This window comes from Echinops telfairi, unplaced genomic scaffold (genome assembly GCF_000313985.2).
Source record: "Echinops telfairi isolate 266 unplaced genomic scaffold, ASM31398v2 ScPeMD7_42;HRSCAF=159, whole genome shotgun sequence".
Lineage (NCBI taxonomy): Eukaryota > Metazoa > Chordata > Mammalia > Afrosoricida > Tenrecidae > Echinops > Echinops telfairi.
Window position 1 is genome coordinate 2,328,892 of NW_022103940.1, and position 9,855 is coordinate 2,338,746.

Sequence of the window (9,855 nt, forward strand, 5' to 3'; positions counted from 1 at the left end):
GATAGTAGTCATCTGTTTCTTTTTACGCTAGAGTGTTTCAGCCTTAAATAGAACAGATTGTTTCAGTTAATTTAATTGCTACAGGTGCATTTAAGGTATAGTCAGTTTCTCTTAGTGGGCTTTCCAAATCGGATCCTTCTGGTGTGGCCTATGAAGGATTGGCCTCACTTTAAGTGGATGCAGTATAAAAGTCCTGGATATGGGTTGGACATGACTTGAGTCTCCAATGTCTGGATAGAAACTTGGTAAAAAGTGCCTGATTAGAGTCACCTCACAAGAAATAATTTGTCAGGAGAGCCAGCCCCTAACAAATTATCACAGGCCTGGTAGGCACAATTGTACAGCAATAATAAGTAAATATTATAGTAAAGTCATAGAGAATAAGAGAGAGAGAAGAGAGAGTGAAACAAAGGAGTCAGACACACATTATGGTATCTTGATCACCTCCCAGATGGCCATGATCTCAACAGCCAGATCTGCGCACCACACAGGCAGAGAGGGCAGGAGAGAGGAGAGCAATTTATTGCTAACCAAGGCTTATATATCTTTTGGGGTTGTGCAAGCCCCCTAATTACAGGTAAAGACATATATCACAGGAAGGGGTTATACTATAGGTAACACATTAATGAGAGGGGGACAATCTAGGGGTATACACAATAGGAAGGGGAGGGTTTGGAGGTCCACATGTGACAAGATGGGCAGATCCTAGATACAGGATGGCAGCCTAACTTTGAATGCTACGGAGCGGGTTTGACCTGTTCTCTGGCTCTCCATGGAAACACTGTCCTTGTCAGTAGAGTGTGAGCTCCACCTACAGTGAACCAAACAATAATCTGATGGCTGAATGCCTTCAGGGAGAATATCTCTAAGCATCTGACCTCCCACCATGTGCTGGCAAACAGCCTCTAATGTTTGGCATCTCTTTGGGGGAGACAAAGCTGGGGAAAAGTCTTTTTATATCCCACACTAAATGTTCTTTTATTAAAGCTACTATCCAGCGAGAGGTCAAAATCCATTTATATAATTATGATTCCCATATATCCCTGATTCACTTTTTGAGATATAATTATCATTTAATTATATTACGTCATAGATCATCCCCATGGGCTTAGGGTAATTCTTTTGATGGTAACATTAATTTGGTCAATGGTAAAAATTGTTGGGCAAAGGAACTTAAACATGCATAGGACTGCTTTTTGGACTCCAATACATGAATTGTTAATTTGTACACTTAAAAAGACTTGAGTGACTCGACACTAGTTACATAAGGTGTGAAGGTTGGAGATATGATAATACCTTTAATAACACTCATTTGCGAATGAGTGTTAGACTAACACATGTCACAAAAAGGCAGAGAGAATATGAGAACTCCAAACATATGTTGGTCATGGCTCATCATTCTTTGGTACTCTCCCTCCTGAGGAGATCACTGAAGAAACATGCCATTACAAAGTGTGGTTAAGAAATTAGACGTGGAGAAGGGCTTCCATCCACAATAAATGGAGAGAGGCCCTGTGGCTAGTGGAGGAGCTCATTTTGGAAGGGCTAATTAGTAATTTCAAATTAATCTTGAAACTGGGCATCTACCTTTATCTTTTAAAGCCACTAAAAGCCACACTAAGCTGGTTTGACACCTCACCTGTGAAGTCCCCATGATGTTGGGTGAGGGAAGTGAAGGTGTTGTGGTCAAGCTCTGAGGCTTGCCTTGGTCTTGCTCAATTGAGGATATGTAGCCTTTCCTCTCTGAATGCAAAATTCATGATAGCATAGCAGGTGTTCATTTCAGGTACACAAGAGAAGGCAGACAGAGTGGTGAGGCATTTGTTGAACTTGAATGAGAAGATGATGTGAAAATGGCCTTGAAAAAAGTCAGAGGAAGAATGGGGCACTGCTATATTGAGGTATTCAAGATCCAGTGAACAGAAACGGATTAGGCGTTGAAGCACCATGGTTTAAGCAGTACCAAAATTGCCAGCTGTGGCGTTGTGAGGCTTCAAGAATTCCCATTTGGATGCACAAAAGAATAAATTGTTTAGTTATTCTCAGGGTTGGAAATTATGCCAAATGATATCACTTTACCTGTAGACCCTGAGGGAAAGACTACAGGAGAAACCTTTGTGCTGTTTACTTTACAGGAATGAGCTGAGAAGGCATTAGGGAAGCACAAGCAAAGAATAGGGAGCAGGTATACAGAAGTATTCAAGAATAGACAGGAAGAAGTGAGATCATACACTGATCCCCCTCTGAAGTTCCTGTCTGTGCAGCGGCCAGGGCCCTAGGACTCTCCTGGCACTGCTCAGGTATACACTGGCATTGTGAAAAATTCAGCCTTTGACAGGATGTGGTCTGGGACCTACAGCACTGGATATGGGGGCTATGAGGAATATAGTGGCCTGAGAGATAGCTACGGTTTCACCACTTGTCTATTTGGAAACAATCTCAGTTCTTTTCTGTCATGAATGTATGACCACAGATACAGAAACTGTAAGTTTACCATCTAGATCATAACTGGACACTGTGTTCATATGAGGGGGCTATCTTTCAGAGCAATCAAGAATAACATTTTAAATTTCTTCTCTCTATTTAACCCTGTGAGAGTAATATGGAGATTGACCCTGATGGAAGAGTGACCAGTATAGCAGATGTTGAGTTTGACACTCAAGTAGAAGCTGTGGCCATAGTGTTGAGAAACAGAGCCACTATGCAGCATACATATACAGAGCTCTTCTTGAATTCAACCACAAGGGCCAGCAATGGGGTATATAATAGTTAAATGATTCAGGGCATGGGGATGTTGACCCCATTTACTTACAATGAATCTTAAGAGTCAATCTGTGAGTGACTGCTATGGAGCTGGCAATCGTGGTCAGCAAAACTGCACGGATGGATACGACTAGTTTTATAAAAAATATTTTGAGTTATTTCAATGAAATTTTCATGGGAAACCAACATGCAGTGGAGAGCTGCAGTCAGTGTAGAGAAGCTGACAGACCCACTTTGCACCCTGAGTTTTGTGAAACCTGGATTTAAAAAAAAATTATCTCTTCAGTGTTTTCTCATGCAAACTTTATTCTAGAAGCATGTGATAAAGATATGGAGTAAACAATAAACATTTTCAGCTTTACTCATCATTTTGGTTGTGTATTTCCGAGTGAGACCTGAGTTAAAGCAGTTACATATGGACCTTTTACATCACATCACATCACAGTAAACACAGAGGGGGGGACATACTATTTTGCAAAACTCTAAGTTGTTAGATCTCTAATCCAAAGAGAAATATTTCTCATGTTTGTTCATTCTAGTTTATTCTCATTAAAAATTTTTCAGGTTGTTTTAATCTTTTAAAAAGTTATTTTTGAACATTGAAACATGAAACTAATACTGTAAGAAGTGGTGAGGCCATGACTTAAACCTTTCTTGGTATTGTGATTTTATTTTGGGTGTATTTTTCCAAATGAAAATTGCTAATCACATTTTTCCCTTAAAATAAAGACTTTTTCTCAATGAAAATAAAAGAAATAAAGAAATAATATGATGCCTAGTTATCAGGAAAAATGCCACCGGGGTTCTTAAAGGCTTGTCTCAAACAAGCATCTATCTAAGTGAGGAGTTAACGCCCACACAGAAGAAGCACATCAGCCTATGTGATCCAAAAGTTGTAAATAAGAGCCAAACAAGGAGGAGGGAAGAGCACCATTGCCTAAATTCTAAACACCCGTTTTTGTAATGCTATGGATGATAATGTAAACCCAAACACATTTGCGAGTTCCTTACATGGACTGAGTCCCCCATGAATCCCCACTGTCCATAGACTAGGAACATGAACATCCCTAATAACAGACAAAGAGTACTTCAAAGTGGATTTTAACACTGCACTTAGGCTGGAATATAACACTTTGTCATTAGATCTCACTTAGGAACAATTTGGAATTTATTCTAAAATTTTAATGTCATCTTATATTCAGATATTTCTTGATTTTATAGGATCAGTTGTTTCTGCTAGGTTCTTTTTGTGTGCCCCACCCTTATTTTGTGTGCTTTTCTTTATAGGGAAGTTAGGATAGGTGTATTTAAAATAATAGTAGCTGAATTAATGTTTGCCTGAGCACAGACTGGAATGGTGATAGAAATAGGAAGCCAACACTAATGGGTACAAGAAGGAATAAATATCCCAATGTTGACTGTGATTGCACAACCCTACTTGATATGACTGAACTAGTAAATTGTATGATACATGAATTATATTTCAATAAAACTGTTTTTGAGTACCTGATTAGGAACATAATGCTGGGTATACTCTCCCGTTGTGGGTCTATATAAGTAAGGTTAAACATTTTTCCCAATGGCAGGTTGCTCTTCCTAGTTGCACCATCAACAGAAGTGAAATCAACTTCTCTGGGACAAAAGTATATATTTTTTCAAGTACCACAAGAATCAAAATGTAGTTTCAATGAAATGATAACATAGTCACCTATGTAGTCTAGTTTCACAATACATCAGTATTATTGATATACCAATTTCATAATATATAAATACTTTATGTATAAATAATGCAAATATGCTAATATAAAATATCAATTGTTGTGGAATATTTAACCTAGAATAAGAATAACCATACATTAGCAATGTCTGCAATCCTAGGCTTAAACAGGGGTAAGTGTGAGGATGGCTCAGGATGATGCAGTGTTTTATTCTGTTATACACAGAGTTCTGAAAGGTTGGAACTGACTCAATGATATCCAACAACAACAACAGCAACAACACAATAGCTACTCCATGATCTCCAAAGCTTGAAATACAGTTCTTTCTGAATCATCAAAATTCAAATTACTTCAGTTCAATTTTAGTGTTGTGTGAACTTTATCTTCCAAGTATTTGAAAATTGATGATTCATGGGTTGACTATCTGGTGTATCTCTAATAATTTGATATGTGCTTCACTAGAAGATCCAATTTAAGACCATACTTATTAATAGAGCAATTACTGTAACTCTAACTCATCCAATGGCTTTTGCCTTGAGTAAATCTGCTCACAAATTCTTTAAAGGGTTGAAAAGCAATAATGTTACATTGAGGACTAAAATCTGCTTGACTCAAGCAGTATATTCAATTGCTACATATACATGTTTTCATGTGATTGGATTATATCTATCCAAGTTCAAGGAAATTCAGTAAATACAACTGATATTCAACTTTATAAACCAACCAAAAAATCTAGTGATAAAGAAATGTAGGATTCTACCAAGGACTTCAGTTAGATATCAATCAAACATACAATGAAGATGCATTGATAATTATTGGTAATTGGAATACAAAAGTCAAAAACAAAAAGGAAGGAAGAGTAGTTGAAAAATATGCACTTCTTGATAGAAATGATGCTGAAGATCAGATGATAGAATTCTGTAAAACCAATGACTTGTTCATAGCAAATACCCTTTTTTCAACAACACAAAATGTGAATATAGACAGAGTTCTCCAGAAATTAAATTGACAACATAGTGGGAAAACATGATGGAGAAGTTCAATCTCAGCAAGTAAAACCAGACCAGGGGACAACTGTGCAACAGACCATCAATTGCTCATATGCAAGTCCAGGAAAAAAGCTGAAGAAAACTAAAACAAATCGAGAACGGTCAAGATGGCACACAGGTGAGCAGCATATACTGAGGGCTCTTCGGTGCAAAGCCGGTTTAGTGTCCAGGTGGCCTAGTGAAAGGATTCTGCTGAGTCAGAGAACCCCCTGGGACAACACCCGACCCCCACCCCACGCATCTGTCCTGCACCGGAGCCCTGGTGATCTGGGATCTGATTCTTGGGACATCTTGTCTCATCAGGCTGAGTGGCCCCAGCACACCATGTCACCACCTCTGCCGCAAGCAGCAATAGACCCCCCCACCACAGGCCAGGTCTCCATGCCAGGAGTTGTTTGGCTGCTCCGCTGAGACACGTGCAGCTGTGGCTGGACCCCCTGCAGCAGCTACCCACTAGTGGTGCTCCACTTGGAGGGAAGTTTCCCTTTCCCGCAGTTCCCCTCTCTCCATGGGGCACCAATCCCACCCGGGGCTCGCTTTCCTCCTTCAATTCACTCAGGGCCCTGGTAACTAACCTGCAGTCTACCAGTAGCTGGTTGGGTGACTTGAGAGAGGGGGCAATCCACCCCTAGTATTGCCTGGGACCCCTCCACTGGCACCCTCTCCTGCACACCTGCCCCCACCCACCAGCTTCGCTCCTGCTCCCTGCCTGGGTGGCCTCATTGCAGTGCACTCTGTGAGCCAGCAGCCCTGGTCATTCCCCACCTGGGACACACACACTGCAAGATCCCATACCACTTCTAACTCCTCAATAATTACTTAACACTCTTAGACATTTTCAAATGCTCGGTTTATTCGCTGCAAGCACACATCAAACAATCTAAAAATATCTCAAACTACTAAGGATAAGAGTATTAGGGCAAGTATGAGCATACAGGCATAATAACAGCACTCTTCACACATATCATTCTAGCATCACAGTCCCAATCAGCTTTGCCTCATCAGTGTACTCACTCTGGGTAGAGTGGAAGACAGCAGGAGTTGATATCTCCTTGGTTTCTAGCTCTCTGAAAGTCAGTGTCTCTCTCCGGATTTTTATGGACAGCTTGGCTGGCTCTTTGACGTTTTCACTGTCCCAGTCTAGTCTTATCGTGTTTCCCCACACTTTAGGCAGCTTGGCTGGCTTTTTGGCGTAGGTCAGGTTCAGCCAAGTTTTATCGGGTTTCCTCACACTTTTGTGGTGGCTCCTTGGACCATCTGTTGATTGCTGGCGATGGTTCCACTTCTTGGCTGGGCCCCAATGTCACACTTTATTACTTCTCTAAAATGGAATTTCTTGTGTTTGTTTCTTGTGAGGTGGCTCAACGTCTTGCAAGGAAGTTCTATAATGCTCTCATCACCCTCCCAGCCTGGTCCATTCCACTGTGGAGCCCTGTGATGGTCCCAATGCCTTCCTGTCCGCAGCCTGTTCCTGCCAGCATAGGAAGCTAGCGCCTCTGCCCTGCGTTTCCCATGCCACTGCAGCATCCCTTGCTCCCCAGCCATTTCCAGCCAGCACAGGAGGCTCTCCAGTGCAGTGCACTTCCCGCTGGCACAGCTTCTGCCTACCACTTAAACACTTCAGGCCTGCATAGATAAGGGGGAATGCATGCTTGATCAGAAGAGCATTCATTCCCCTCACATAACCTGGCTTCAGAGCCCTAGATCAGCAACACCTCCTGTGGCAGGGAGGCCTACTCCACCTTTGCCTTCTATTAGGCATCTTTAAATTTTTTTCTCTTCTTTTTTCGTTTCCTTTTTTCTGTTTTTCTTTTTTCCTTTAAATATTTTTTTTAAATTAAAAAAGGAAAAGGCTGCTAAGTGTGCCCTTACACCATCTTCCGATGCCCCTCACCCACTTTTCTGTTATTCATCCCCCTGGTAGGGGTTTATAGCTTGATACTTGTGAGAGTCACTGCTAGAGTCACATTTGTTTCTCTAGTCATCTAATACACTCTTTTTTAAAATCATAAATTTTATTAGAAAGAGGTTCCTTGATCACATCTTAAGTCTTCTGTCTTTCTGGGTTATAACTCTCATTGAGTATGCAATTCATTAGAATACCATATTTATAGCCACACTTCCCAATAGAGCAAAAAGTTAAAACTCTTACCAATATTAGCTATTATAATCGACAAAACATGGAGGTAGTTTTTAGCATGATTTTAGATTTTTTTAATTATATGGAACCATGTAACTCATCTTTGGCAAAGTATTTTTTCATTGGGAGGTAGTCTATTGCCACAGATATTAAACACCACAGATACTGTAATTAGATAGCCAGTGACCATTGGGTGTACATGGGATGGCAGTGAGTATTTACAGACATACAACCCTTCAGTCACTGTGATTAGAGAGTCAGGCACCATCAGTTGTGAAAAATAGCTTAGAAGGATAAGAAGCTGGTCTCTCCTGACAATGTGTCCAAAGTATACAAGATGAAGTCTTGCCATCCTTGCCTCTAAGGAGCATTCTAGCCTTGCTTCTTTCAATACAGGTTTGTTTGTCCTTTTAGCAGACCATGGTACTTTCAATATTCTTCTCCAGCACCACACTTCAAATGCATCGATTCTTCTACAGTCTTCCCTATTCAAGGTCCAACTTTCGCATACATTTGATGCAAAGGAGAACACTATGACTTTGGCCAGGTGCACCTTAGTCCTCAAAGTAACATCCTTGCTCTTCAATACTCTAAAGAGGTCATTTGCAGCGGATTTACCTAGTGCAGTTTGTCTTTTGATCTCTTGACTGCTGGCTCCATGAGCATTGATGGTGGATGCAAATAAGACAAAATCTTTAACAACTTCAAATTTCCCTTCATTTATCATGATGGTTATCTGGGTGTCAAGATCCTGGTCTTCTTTATATTGAGTTGTAATTCATACTGAAGGACCCAGTTCTTGAACTTCATCAGCAAATGTTTCAACTCCTCCTCACTTTCAGCATGCCATTAAAAGCTTAAGTGGCTGGACATTATTTACACAATGAGGGATGAGCAGTCATTGTTTTGATTGAACCTCTTTTTAGACAGCACTCTAATAAATAAAACTAATAAAACTAAGATAATTGTATTACTGAATAAACTTGGCTGCAGTCATTTACTGATCGCATTTTGTTTTATTTAACCATATTTTGTTTGGAACAAAATAATGCATGTGTGAATTGGAACACTAGTAGTAATACTTATTTTTAGAAATGCATATGGAAATATATTCACATACATGTACATATACACACAGTAGCAGACTTGAAAGCAATTTTAGAAAAATTTCTTTATCATTTTATTTCATTTCCAGCAACCTTTTAAAGCCCTTTCACACACATATACTTTTACCCGTGGCACAAAAGTAAGGACATATACCAGCTTTAATTACAATAAGTATCTATGAACTCAGTATATCAATAAGTTACTTTAGGATTTTGGAAATCATTTTAAGTTTACCAAACCTAAACCAAACCCACTGCCATGGAGTCATTTGCAGCTGATATTTATTCTACGGAGGGTTCGAACGGCTGTAAATCTTCTTCTTCTTCCTTTTCCTCCCCGTTCTCCAGCAAGTTTTATTTCACACAGAGTAGGACAGGAAATCATAGAGGATGGCTCCAGAAACCCCGGCTCCTTCTCATTGCTACGCATACGTTAGGCGTCTCTTGGGAGCACAAGATAGCACATCAGCTACAGTTAGGTGCCCTTCTCTTTGGCCTGCTTTTTTGGTTGTTCTCCTTCGTGTGCTTCAGGAAGCTGTCCCAGTTCCTCGAGTGTTTAATGTGCTCATTGCGCACGTTAATTCTCTTGGCGAGGATCTTGTCCTTAACTTGCTTGCTCACAATATCAACAATATCAATGGCGTTCTGGGTCACATTGTAGGCACACCCTTTTAGCACGGTACACATTAGTGCGACAGAGCCCATGCCCTGTATGTCCACAGTGTCACCTTTCTTGTAGATTCACATGTTTGTGGCCAGCAGAACAACGCCATGCTTCGTGAAGGGCATGGAGAACAGGTAGTGGGTGCCCAGCCCCTTTCCTTTCATGTTCATCATGGCAGTTTCAGCTGAAAGGAGTGCAAACCTTTGTGGAAGCAGCCTCATTTTTTCCCCTGAGGAGTGGTAGATGCGTGTGAATTACTGACTACTTTAGTAGTCCAATGCTTACCAGATGGCATTGTTATGCCAGAAACACAATTACTGTTGGAATAAAGTTTGTTTCAATGGTCTAAATCAGTGGTTCTCAACCTGTGGGTGTGACCCCTTTGGGAGTCGAAGGACCCTTTCCCAGGGATCGC

General features: G+C 40.6%; 2 pseudogenes; one reads left to right on the plus strand and one right to left on the minus strand.

Moving 5' to 3' along the window:
- The first annotated feature begins 1,652 nt into the window (after window positions 1–1,652).
- Window positions 1,653–2,897, plus strand: LOC101653825 (annotated as a pseudogene).
- A 6,144-nt stretch (window positions 2,898–9,041) lies between these two features.
- Window positions 9,042–9,613, minus strand: LOC101653511 (annotated as a pseudogene).
- Window positions 9,614–9,855: the final 242 nt, after the last annotated feature.